Source organism: Melanostigma gelatinosum (assembly GCF_949748355.1).
Source record: "Melanostigma gelatinosum genome assembly, chromosome: 20".
Taxonomy (NCBI): domain Eukaryota; kingdom Metazoa; phylum Chordata; class Actinopteri; order Perciformes; family Zoarcidae; genus Melanostigma; species Melanostigma gelatinosum.
This window is the reverse complement of record NC_136653.1, coordinates 16,176,222-16,189,826: the sequence shown is the minus strand read 5'-3', so window position 1 is coordinate 16,189,826 and position 13,605 is coordinate 16,176,222.

Here is a 13,605-nt window from a genome sequence, read left to right as displayed (position 1 = left end):
AAGCCACGATGGTCCTTTTGTCATTGAAAACACCTTTTCCCCCTTTTAAAAGTTCCATGCATAGTTTTTGCTTCCATTTCAGCACCTTAGAAGCAGACGTGTTTGTGAAATATTGCCTTTCTATCAGGTTAACCTTGAGTCTTTTCAGCCAGAGATTAGCAACCTTATGCGCAGCATATTAAACCCTCATTATGTGGCGTTTGTTTGAAATATTCTTGCCTTATTTTGGGCCAGTGAATTTGTATTGCTTTGTCAATAAACTGTATGCAAGCATTGCAATCTCTGAGATCACATGAAGAACATTTTTTTCAAACTCCTCCGTTTTCGGTGCTCGAAACGAGCGATTGCTGCTGCCACCTCCATTGTTTTCAAAAAACATTTCCTCTATTTTTCCTTTTGCAGTTTGGTTGAATAAAAACTCCTTTGCTGAGTGTAATTTAAAACTTCACTCAAAAGGTAGAGATGCTATTAGAACGGACGTGTTCATATTGTTCTCTGGATCATTTAATATGGTGTCAAAAGGCTTAACTTAGATTTCCTTTGTCACAAAATGGGGCGAAAGTAAGAAAAAGACACTTTACGTCGTTTATCTAACAATGGGGCCGACATTAAAACGTGGATTAAAAACATAAGCACCCCCTTGATCAGTGCAACAATTGTGCTATCAACTATGAAGACATTTATGATGAGACCAAAGACAATGGAGTAGAATAGGAGCTGATTAGAGTATCAGAGAGAAACTTGTGAACAAGTGTACGTTTTAAAGCTACCTTTGGACAGAAGTCACATAAGAGCCTAATGTGCAGATATCCCCCAACAAGACTGGAGGGAAGTTACAGAGTAAAAGGAAATAGTTGCGCATTCATGATATTAATTGGGGTAAGAAGGGATGGCTGCATAGACTGAGTTTTGTTTCATAATTAAATACCAAAAATGTCTAAAATAACAGCATCCTAAAAAAACAGTAGCACCATTGTTGCACCCATCCATAGAACTTATTTAGACTTTACTTTAGTGTGCACTTTAAACACGACTATACCTTTTCTTTCTGTTTCTCTGTGCATACTTGTACATGCCAGATGCTTATAAAAACTCATTCATGCACTTGTTCTTCTATTTATACTGTGATGCGTCAACTTGGACTGCCTCTCTATGCTCCCTACAGTTTCTCTTTCACTCAAACAGTCCCTCCTCGCATTACCTCCCTCGCAGACGTCCTCTGTCAATGTAAATGTGCTGAACTACAGATGCCACTAAAGGCACTTCTGCACCGGCTTCAACACTCGGCTGTTGTCGTTGCCTCTTGGCTGCAAGCCACCATCCTCCATGTGAAGGCGTGGATTTGAAACATGCCACTGGGAGGGGAGAGGGAAGTGGGCGGAGTGTCGCAGCAGCCATGTTTGTTTGGGACAAGCACAAATAATCGTGAGTCACCTGCCTTGTGAGCTGTGATGTTACCTGGATTGACCTTTTTCCCTGCAGGTGACAGGATGCAGATCGGCGGGCGAGCGCGGCGGTGGGTCCGCGATTAGACCAGACCAGAACCACAGGGTGTGGTGTTCCGTGTGCCGCTGTCTCACACATCAAACAGTTAGGTGTCCCCATCAGGTACGACGGAGCAGCGGGACGCAGGGACTGGAGGTGGAGTGACTCAAAGCGCCATTTCTCCTGTGTCTCCCCTGCCCCTCTGACCTCTGGGTTTATTTACATCCTCTACTGTACTGTGTGTGTGTGTAGGTGAGTAGGCGTGCAGGCGGATGCAGGTGTGGGTGTGTGACAACCAGGGGGAGGTGGTTGTGAAAAGAAATGAATGAGTGTACATGAATTAACCATGCAGCTCACACACTGGCGCACAAAAAACTAATTTACACCTCGTTCGCACTGACCCAGTTGCATAATTAATGAACTTCACACGTTCAAAAAACAGCATAGGGAGAGTAAACCGATAGAATTTTTGAACAGCACCTTTATGTGTCTTATTAAATACTATAAAGGACCAACATTTCTGTTACACAATGACAAGAATCCTTTTTAGAAACTGCTCAACCCTTTATACTGAGTTTTCAGACAATACAAGATCATTATACACATGTAGGAGATGTTTCTGGTGGATTGTGGACACACAATAGTACACAACATGCTAAAGAGGGTATTCCACAAACGCTGATATAAACAGCCGGCTATGTCTTTGTTCAAAAACTCACTGTTTTTTTTCCTCCAATTTTCAATACCAATTAAACTTCGAACAAGTTAAACCTGCATGCAAACTAAAACTTCCAAGAGAGAAAATGTTTTAAGTTCTAGTGTGAACCTTAAAGCAGGACGCAGAAGCTAAAAAGCCACAAAAAAACCCAGGTATGAGATCATTAGCATGCAGCACAAAGGATTTATTTCTGAATATTTTAATAATAGTCTGACCCAGGTCCCATAAAAAAGACTGTTCACCCTCCACACACTCTAGTTTCAGTCGGCCCTCAAGGAACGAGCCCGGGTGTTTTCTGACCATTGTGCCTTTTTGTTTAATGTGATTATGTGAGGGTAAGCAATCAACCAAACACTGCAAACATAAATGTGGATGAGATTTGACAAGTGTGGCTTTTGTTTTTTTTGTGTAACACTAATCTTGCAGAGGGTGAAAAGAATGAGAATACAATATTATTGAGGGTATTCAGAAGGTGTACAAAGGGAACAACACACTTTCATTCACCTGCAAATCTCAGCACATTGTGTTCTGCAGGCGGAGTGACGGGAATTTCATTTTCAGACGGCGAGAGCCCATCAGGAGTTTTCCTCCGTTTGTGTGCCTGTGTGGGTGTGTCTCAGCATCTTCTGAGCGTGATGCCGGAGCTCATCTGTTACACTGCAAACGTGAGACGGGCACTGGAACATCTGGTCACACTGTTAAGTCGTGCAATTTTAAGCCTCCGGGCCTCTGCCTGGATCACTGACAACAAGATTTTTTTTTAACAAGCTGAAATAAATGACTTAATGCTCAGTCTAACTCTGAATAAAGAATTAACGTTCATCAGAGCTCCGTGGGCCCGGAGGTGCTGGGAGGTGATGAACGTCGTCATCTGGGAGGGGGAGACACAAATCACGGTGGCCTCTTAGTCACAACTCGGTATTTAAAGAAAGGCTCGTCCAAGCTGCTGTCAGGGGGAGAAACAATAAGATTGATTTAATGTAAAAGAGAAAAATGATGATGCTGACAGTGTAGTGAGTTTGACATCTTGCTATGAGTCACCGGCTCTGAAGCAGTGGATACAAATAACAGAGGAACTCAATTTAAGAGCGGCATCCTTTGCCAGATTGCCCTTTAAACGAAATATGTCAATTAAGTATACTTCAAGCTGTGTTTTGGCCTGCTTGCATTTGTACCACTGAATGTTTAACAATGAAAAGGTGGATGCAATCCCAAAAACATACAGTTAGTGAGCAGCAGGATATGTAAGTATGAAGTTCCTTCTTTGCATGGTGTTTATTCTGACTGTCAAACCAGATTTATTTTAGTGGCCTCCTTTCTTTACAATGGCTCAAGGTTGCAGCACAAGATTTGTTTTGCAAATTAAAATATGAACCAAAAAAAAAGTTGTATTTGCCCCAGTTTTGAGATATTCATATTTTGAGATACTTATACTCTTGCTCTATGGAGGTCACTAAAATGTAAACCTAACTGATTGTTCTGGTGAGGAAAGTCTGAAAACACATGTTTGAACACCTCAACAACATCTCTTTCCAGAAACAGTATATCCCTGCTGTCCATAGTTTTATTATTTCTGTATTAGAAAGCAACTCGAATCATCTTTAAGTTATTTGAATGCAATTAACAAGTCACAAATCATTCAATGGGTAGAAAGTGAGAAATTACATAGTTAAAAAAAAAATTTTGGTTGGACTGACTCTTTAAATGCTACAGTATCAGATTGAAGAGGAGAATCACTGAAGCAACAGTCAGTGGGACGCATGTCAAACAGCTTATCAGCATTTGAAGAATACCTCTTGGTCGCTCAGATCACATGCGACCAGCTGAGGCTGAGCTGGGTCTTCATGACGTGACCGGTGAGGGGACGAGACGAGACGAGACGAGGCGGGAGCTCCGACACGCATGCTGCCCGGTGATGTGCAGTGCACCCTCTCCCTGTTCTCATTATCCTCTCTCTGGGTGTTAAGGGGGAGTGGAGATGTGAGGGGGGGGGGCAGTGTGGTGGTGGTGGAGACTGGCTGGCTAACTCAACATCCCCCGTGGACAGGGAACAGATGGGACCTGACTCCCACCACACAAATCACTGCCAAGGAGGCTTCGGCCTGCTCCTGTGACCGCTTCAAAATAACAAGCACTGTTTATTCATATAACTAAGAGGAGAGTCCAGGAATGAAGGAACGGAGGAAATGTTGAGACACTGAAATCACTGAAATCTTTGGAGAAATATGCACAAAGTTGACATTAGTCAAGGACTATGAATTTAAGGTGTTTAAAGTCGAACTGACTTTACTTTTTGTGAGAGGAAATATAGGCCTAAATTATGATGATTTTCCTTTTTTTTCTTTTCGAGGATACAACTGGACACATTTGAACTGTAAGTTGGTTTCCATCCACTTATTTTTATGGACATTTTCAATTTGCATTGAAAACATTTTCAAAACTGAGTGGCAATTCCAGAGAATTTGAAAAAGAAATCACTGAGGTGGGAAAGTTGGTTTACCGATAAAAGAAACGTGTGACAAAGTGCAACAGAGACATACTTGGGGAATAAATCAGCACGTCACAATAGACAGAATATTGATACAAGATGTTTAACCCCCTTTTTAAAAAAGCCCACATAGTGCTTGTGAACATTTTGTTGTTAAGTTTGTCTTCCACTTCGAAGCGAGAAGCTAACTAGCTTGCTAAAGTTAGCACTGATTCTCACAAGACATACAACCTATGAATGTTGATACAAGATGTTGTTTTTTCCCTTTTTCAACATTGGCCACATTAGCATTGGCTATCAACTGTGATTTAAACAGTTTGTCCTTTTAGCACTGAATTTCGGAAGATGTTAAGCTACTCTGTGGCGAGATCTGCAGCACGCCTGTATAGCCTATGAAGGTTTATACAAGAGCATTTTTTACCTTTCTCAACAAGCCCACATCAGTGTTAGCTAACAACCGTCATTTAAAAAGTTCCTTTGTAATATTAAACATTTGGCAGGAAATGTTGTGCTGTTAAGATTGTGTTGCAAACAGAAAGTGCAAGCTAACAAGCTTAAACTCCAAATGTTGCTCATTAGCGTAGCTTGCTCATGAGACATTTGTCTCTTCTCATTTCTCAGATTGTACGTCCTCAATTCGTTTCCTTAAGCATGAAGAGGCACGAGGAGAGAGGAGTCAAGGTGACAGGCATTTTACAAAACGAGACATCCGTGCATCGGAGCCGTCACTTTAAAGCTACGTCAATTAAATATGATGTGCGGCGCAGCTGCATCATCTGTCCAGTGTTTTGTTGTAGCTCACAGCTGTATGTTATGCTCTCTGTCAGATGACCACAACAGTGTTCATGACAATATATATATTTACTTTTAATTCAATTCACAACGTGCCATAATGTGACAGAGTGTGTTGCGCCTCTTTAATACATGATGGGTCCCAAAAAAGACTTCCGCAAAGGATACACCTGTGTGTCCTCGCTCATAGCTCCTTCTCTCTCTTCGCTCTTCGAGATGCATTTCAGGAATTGAGACATCCTTCAAGATGGCATGCTGAAATTGATTCACGGGTCACAGGAAGGAGGACTGAGGAGAGAGGAGAAATTAGAAGAGCCCCGAGACAGACATGTCAAAACACACAGCAACGAGAAGTCCTGTAACCTCAACACTCTGTATTTGATTTAAATCATGGAGTAATATGTGGGGTCATAAAGTAACGTAGGCGGTACCAACAGCATTGGTGTGAACCAAAAACTCATGCCCCTGGTTAACACTCAGTAGGGGGTGCTTTCACAATTGACAAAAAATAAAATATTAGCCTTTTGGTAAAGACTTTGACAGGCAAAACAAAGTGATTTAAATTCTACTGTACAGAAACACTGAAAGTGCACTATTGTAATTAATGGAAAACATTGGCCCACTCCCTTCCCGATGGAATAACTGAGGAAATGATTCATTAAGATTGTCATTCATCCCAGTGACGGTCAACCCACCCACCTGTTAGAGGCCTGGGGTACCCGGGTAATGTCGTCATCCACTGGGGACATAATTAGAGAGCTGCCACCTGTACTCCCTCTCTTCTCTCCTTCTCCAGACAGGCCTCATTAGAGAGACCAGAGCCTGTCTGTGTGGGGAAAAAAGAAGAGTAAATTAATCTACAGTGGAAATCTGACACTAATTAGTATTTTCGGCCGAAACGCTTTAAACGTCCACAGAGACAATAGCATTGACTCACTGAATACATTTCAATTGTGCTCGTTAGATGCAGAAAACAATAACACATCAAAACATAGCAATTTGATTTTAATTGAACATCTATTAACAGGACACAACTGCCAGAACAGTGAAACACCCCAGGTCTCTTGAGGATTTAGTGGAAGACAAAGAGGTGAGTGAAAGTATATCTGCTTAGCCCGAAATTACACATCACCAACATGTGTGCTTTTCAGTTTGTGTGGAGGCTAGAGGGGGACGGATGTTTACGTGACTTCGCCGACAGTCACACTCCTTTGACACCTTCTGTTTCAAAACATGCCTAATTGACACCTACTAATTAAGGGGACGTAGTCACTGTGATGTCACCCATCGGTTTGTGGTATGCGGTTTTGAATCTTTCAGTGTTTTACGTGCGTTGCCATTTTAGTTTTTTGCAACCAGAAGTACAACCAAATGCTGAATAAAACATTTTTAGGCGACTAAAAGGTTACAATTAACTTGCATGAGCTGAAAACGCACATGGTAGCCCCGCCCTGAATCATACCCTGCTTTATAGCCTATTTTACTCTAATTAAAACCATGATTTACGAAATGAACATCATGCTGTATTGAAGAAGACTTGAAACTAGCAATTGAGACCATGAACTCATGTTTACAATGTTTACTGAGGGAACAAATCAAGAGAGAAGTAGAGTCATTTTCTCAAAGACTATTTTTTGCAACCAGAGGAGTCGCCCCCTGCTGGCCCTTAGAAAGATTGCAAGTTGGCTTCCCTTTTCATACCCGGAGGTTACCAAGCCAGGAAGAGCACCGGGCTTTAAAGGAAATTTTACAAAGAGGCCAAACGGTGGTATAACAACTTCCGGGTCCGTCATGTGATGCCACGGGACCCAAAAATACATTTTCCAAAAGACTTATATTGGGAAAAAGACGTCAAAGAACAGAAGCTACAATTTTTAGACGGAGCTCCATGGGGACCTCGTGCTATTTTTAGAACATGCCTTGTTGGCATTTCAAATATTAAATGTTGCATTTTCAGATATTTCAGTCTTGAGGTGAAGAGTCATGAGCGAGCACCATTTCTGTATTGCTCTAAATTTAGCTCCAATAAACTTCGTTGGAGTCACATATCGCGTCCTGTCAAGCCTTGTCAGCTCATTTGAAGAATGACATCGTCTTATTTCAATACTGTGGCTACTTCAAAGTGAACTAAATGCACAAAGGTACAAGTATGAGGTTTAGTTGTTGGATGAATCCCCGTAACAATTCAGACAGATGATAACAAGTGCCTCGGGGTTGCCAGATTTGTCATCGATATTACACAGCCAAGACAAATCTGGTGACTGTTTGTTTATTCATCAACCAATAAACCAGCAGAGATGGAACAGATGCTACTAACATGCACACAGAGATCTGTGGTATCTGTTGGGAGGAGAAAGATCAAGACTAAGCACATCTTGCACCTTGGTGCAATCATAAGACCCGAAATGGAGGAAGAAGGACGACTCAGTGTGAGAGGGTTTTATTGAAAACTAATTGAAGAGCACAGAGCAAGAGTGTCAGAGCATTCATTTAACAGCAAGAGTAAATACTTTCAAATGTTACAACCTTAGCAGCACGCATTTCCACTTCTTCCTGGTGTGCTGTGGCAATAAAAGCAAGTAAAGATGTAAAACGTCAACTCCGGCTTCACAAAACACACAGTCTGGTCAATTACCTTTCGAGAGATTGTTTTTTCTCCCGTATTACGTATTTGACGTGTCACAAATCCGTTGAATCAAAGTTTGTTGGCGTCCTGTGTGAAACCGAACATAACAAATTTGAACCGAACCGAACGATACACGTTGCTTTTACTGTGCACAACAAAGCAAATAGTTAGGTATATGACTTCTTGATCGATCCATTTTGAACATTCAGATATTTAAACGCCCGTTTGCCAGCAGAGCACGAGGGAGGCGTCTGCGCCAGGTGACACAAACAAATCAAACTGCGAGAACAACCAGAGCAGGAGTTAGAGCTTGGTTCATTAACGCTCTATATTTAGCTTCAGCTCACACAATGCAGTTGTCAGCAACATTATGAATGCTCAAATGATGTGAATGAACCACAAGCTCACTGAAGAAGTGAGCAAAAAGGAAATGTGGACCAAGAACGATGTCACTTAAAGTGCTGATTAAAGGCTCATTCAGCTTTTTTTTCAACGAACAAATGAGTGCAACACGAGGAATGCATTTAAGGGAAGACTTCAGGAAAGTGTGAGCCCCATTTGAACGGTCGTCACACCTCGGCAGGCTTTGCTTCAGACACCGTGTCGTATTAGTTCGATTCAAGCACACAGAGAAACTGAGAAAGAGATGCATTTTGAGATTTTGCCGGTTTAATGTCGAGAGTCGTGTTTCCTTGTTTCCTGCTCTAGCAGCCCTACTTTCACCCACGAGTGGAGGTGGATCCTTTCTCATTTCACATGTTCTGATTCTCCAGCTTCAGGTCAACACCATGACTCAAAGTCGTATTAATCCCGTCTCCTCTCTGCTCCCCCAGGTGCATCCTTGCCTCTGTGTGCTGACAGCTCAAGACCAGAAAACCAGAGGATAAATTGGCAGGTGAAAGGTTCTTTAGAGGTGTGGAGCAGCACTGAAATGTGTTTCCCCCCCCACCACCCCTCCATGTCAACAATGTATGGTCAAGATTGGGCTGAAAGGGTGAGTACTTTTAATCCAAGTCGTCGTAAAAATGAAGAAACAGTGCGCCTTTTCTTGCCACGCTTGAGCTGCATACCATTCAGTGGGTGTTATGTAACAGCATATGTACGCCTCTGTGTGTATATGTCTGTGCGTGTGTTTAGTGCTATCCTTGGTGACATTTGCGTGTTCCACCTACTCACCACCACATGGAGAGCAAGCAAACTAATGCGTGCAGAAGTGTGACTGTGATAGCAGCAATTAAACACACGGTGAGCGAACGAGGCAGAGAAACGGAGCAGCTTCCACATCAACAGAGTGGAAACAACGTGTTCTCTCTGTATGTAAAGTTACGGAGTTGTTGTTTGAACAGGATTAGAAGGCAAATTAAGTATTTGAGGAAGTGAAGATGACATTTTACCTTGTGGAAATACACAGTAGAGGAGTTTAGCTTTTATTGTCAATGACTTTTCTCACACAAGTTTATCTTTTTCCTCCTCTGAAGGAAATTGATGCTGACTGAAGCAAATCTCACTGTTCTCAAAGCTATTTTTGCTTTTGGTTTGTATCTTTGAATCTTATTAGCGAGGCCTTCTTTGTCTTCAGGGCAACACCCTGCAGCAAGTTATGGATTTCAACTTAATCATGCTTTATAAATCCATCACGCTGTCAAAAAGAATGAATGCAAACTTTGGCACTGTGTTACTTGTTGAAATAAATAGCTTTCACCAAAGCGAACAAAATGCAGAAACTGCAGCCCGCTGTATTACATTTAAAAGAAACAGGATGCGATGAAAATGTCAGGGAAAGAGAGGATTTAATACTCACACCGTCATCATAATCTCATCTCTTTTCATCAAAACTTTGTGTTTCTTCTTTCTCGACACACTTCATTCACCGCAATCTCGAGTAGTACAAACTAAATAGCTTTTTCCTTTGAGAGACTCATGTGGACAATCAACGAGCTCTGGCCGGCGCTGGCTCGCTCGTGCTTGACCGGGGAACATGCTCACACATGCAAACGGTGGGATTATGGAATTTGAGATGGTCCGTCTTTGGAGAGCGCAGTGAAGAGGGTTGCTCTGCGACGCACACAGGCTGCCACGTATGACACTATGTGCAGATGAGTCAGAGCTGTGAGCAATTTCAAGACAAGAAAGTAGTGAAGCTGTAGATTGTTTCAACACATGGCTACGACGTCTTAAAATGCTTTTAACAAGGCCATTTAGCGTGCGCTTTATTCATGAGGCAGAGAAGAGTACGCCAGGGTTTATTCCAAACCACGCAAAAGCATTAGCATATCATTTGAATCCAACAACTTGCTAGAAGATGACGCAACAAACCAGCACAATGAGGCTTTCACATTAAAGTAATTAAAGCTTCGCCAAGGTGGCGCGTGCAATTAAAAACAACCAGGCTCAGTCGCATCCTCGGGTCGTTCCTGACATGAGAAAGAAACAAAAATAAACTCCCTGCAGCCTCACAGCTACTATCAAGGTCCTGAACAAAGCGCTGCCGAGGCTGTTTCGCTTTCTCTGCAGGTCTCCACGCTTTAAGGTCAGCCTGTGCTCAGACTACAGCTCGGCTTCTTGTCCTTTGGCCTGGCTCTGTCCTCCGCTTCCACAATGTGTCAGCAATCAATGCCAGGTCTGATGCTCTGCACACACACACACACACTCACACACTCACACACTCATTATGGCTGCGGCGTGCCAGGAGAATGGAAATCTCTCTCCCCTGTGGCAAAACGGCAACGGCAATATTTGAGATATCCGTGAGCTGGTTACAACGTGTTTAGCAGGACAGTGAGAAGCGATGTTGCAGGAGTGTTACTGATCTAATAGAAACATGTCAGATCGACGGAGAGGCGGAGAATGTACTTGTTTTAACGATGGACCAGCTGGTTGTGTGTAATGTTAGAGGTGTAATGTGCAGTGATAAACCCACAGAGAGCTGTTAATAATCCACTACCTGCCCATCAACTGTGGTAGACAGACAGTGAAGTGTTGTGAAAGACACACAAGTGTGGGGTTGTGACTTGATGTTAAATCCTGTATTTTGAGATGATAAACTGTACGGTTACTTTACACGATTGGCGATTATGGTCCAAGTCTCCAGTGATCATTGCAATAGCCCATTACTTATATTCATCCTGGTGAGGGCAACAGCCCTCCATCAGTACAGGAGGCCATATAAAGACAGGGAACACCTTTATGCGTATGGAGGTTTTGGAGTTGGCAATTTGCGCAAAGAGATTGTGTGTGACTGAAAGTAGCAGCAGTACATCAATATTAAAATCCCATCACGGGGAATCTACATCGTAGGCTCGGGACCATCCTCTTGGCTGGCAGCGACAATGATGAAGGATGAGGGAAACATGTCGTTTCAAATGATCTTTTAGTTGTAAATCCCAAGGTTTCAATGCTTTTTTTACGACAATGTGAATGACTGTTCCTGTCGACAAAAGTGCTTCTGAGCACTAGATTCCCTTTAGGAAACCTCTCACTTTGCCGCTGCAGGGTCTGACAGTTGTCCCTGTGCGGTCGTGGCTGTGGGTCTCCCATGACTCCTTTCCCTCCAGCATACCCAGCAATACGGCCTCGGCCTCCAGCGGTGTGGTGTCTCTGTGTTTGCTCCCAGCGGGGACCGATGGAGCAGTGAGGCAAAGCTCTGTCAAAGACACTTGCTGCCGAGCTCAACACAAGTTTTGCAGAGAAAATGACTTCAGTAAAGTCAGATAAATCTAAAACTGTGCTTTTAAGTACTGACACGGTGTAAGTTAGAATCCAGTCTCACTGGCACATTCGGAAATGATTGTACACTTTAATATGAAATCAATACGTCCCAGTGATGTTCATCAAGAGGTGTTGGACAGAATAATTACCGCTTTGACAGCGTCTGAACATCACTCGGCCAACGAGACCGTTAGAAATCAATACCGGGATGCTAATGTTTCATGACCGCACTTACTAAGCATTTAAGAAGCTTTCACTAAGTGACCGCGCGCTGTTATGTTGAGCCGAGCTCAATTGATAACCATATCTGGTGACAGATATTCAATTTTCTATTGAAAGTGTTTGCTCATTCATGTTGCTGTGGGACAACAATGACGGAGGCAATGTGGAATACACCGAGATGCACTCAATGTTAAGCCTCCTAATTCACAGACGGCAGCACAACTACGGTATGTTCTGTAATGGAAAAGAGATACTTATGGAAGGAAAATTGCCAGAAACATCTTTAAAAAGTGAGGGAATTGATTTGTCTAACAAGTGTGCAGTACAAGAGACAGGTGTGATCCCTGATGCGTTAAGTTCAATATAAAATCAGTTTGATTGCCCCATAGCACAATTTTACAGGATGTCACATGCTGAGGGTGAAGTGACAACAACAGCGGTTTCAATTCACGTCGTCACATGATAATCACGCTGCATATGAATCGCACAGAAACAACACGAGGAGTTGCCGTTTCCCTGTTTCCCCGTACTGTTTTCGAGCCCTGAGCCGTGACACTACGATGGCTTTTGATGTGGAAATTGAACCGCTAATTTGGTCGTACATTGTACTCCAGAGAGCTCATAACCGCGACATGACTATCCAGTGGTCACGTCAAAAAGATGAGATATTTAGTGAACATAGACACATCTGTCACGCATCTCTTTCATCTCCTGATGTACCTCAGGCAACACTGACACTCATACTCTCTTTTTTTAATGCATTTTGTGTAAACTATATTTGGACGCGAATGAGGCATAAAGAGTTTGGTCTGGTCTTGCACTTGTGTATCAGAGAAAGTGTCTGAATGCAGAATGAACAGACACGAGGACAAGAGTGCTGTGCAATCAGAAAAAAAAGCTCCAAAGAAGCGTAAGTGACCTCTCACCTTGTTTCTAATACAAAGACTGATGCCATTTCAAGCCCTTTCACTGGAAACCCTCAACATGCTCTGTATTTATATTTCATTATGACACTAATAGCAGCAATTATATTTTTAATACAGCTGTTAGCCGCACAATGTTTGCCTAATTCTGGTCAACAGAATATGAGGCAAACATGAGAACACTTTCAAATTTCCTGTTTGCAATAAATGATCAACATGCAGTATGTGTGGCTTGTTTGAGAGTCAATGGAAAACCCAATAAACTTCGGGGATGCGTTTGCTGTTTAGGTTTATGATTAAATAAAATATTGTATTGCAACTGAGTCTATGGGTGGGTCGTTGGTCTGACTTGTTCCTTTATGACCCCGAAACATTGTTAAATCCTGCAGTGTGACCCAACAAAATGGGCAATTGAGAAAAGTACTTTTTGCTTGGAGAGCTCCTTCCTACCCCGACTGGGAAACGGACAAACAGCCGTGCAGTTGGCCGTGACAGTATGGCGGTCACATATCCAGTCACAGTGAATGCAGTCATAGCAGCGTCATCGACCGCCTACAGCTTGGCCAATTGGCAAGGCCTCTGGTCTTTGAATATTTCATGTCAGACATTAGTTATAAGATCAGAATGAGTCTCTATTTGCCTA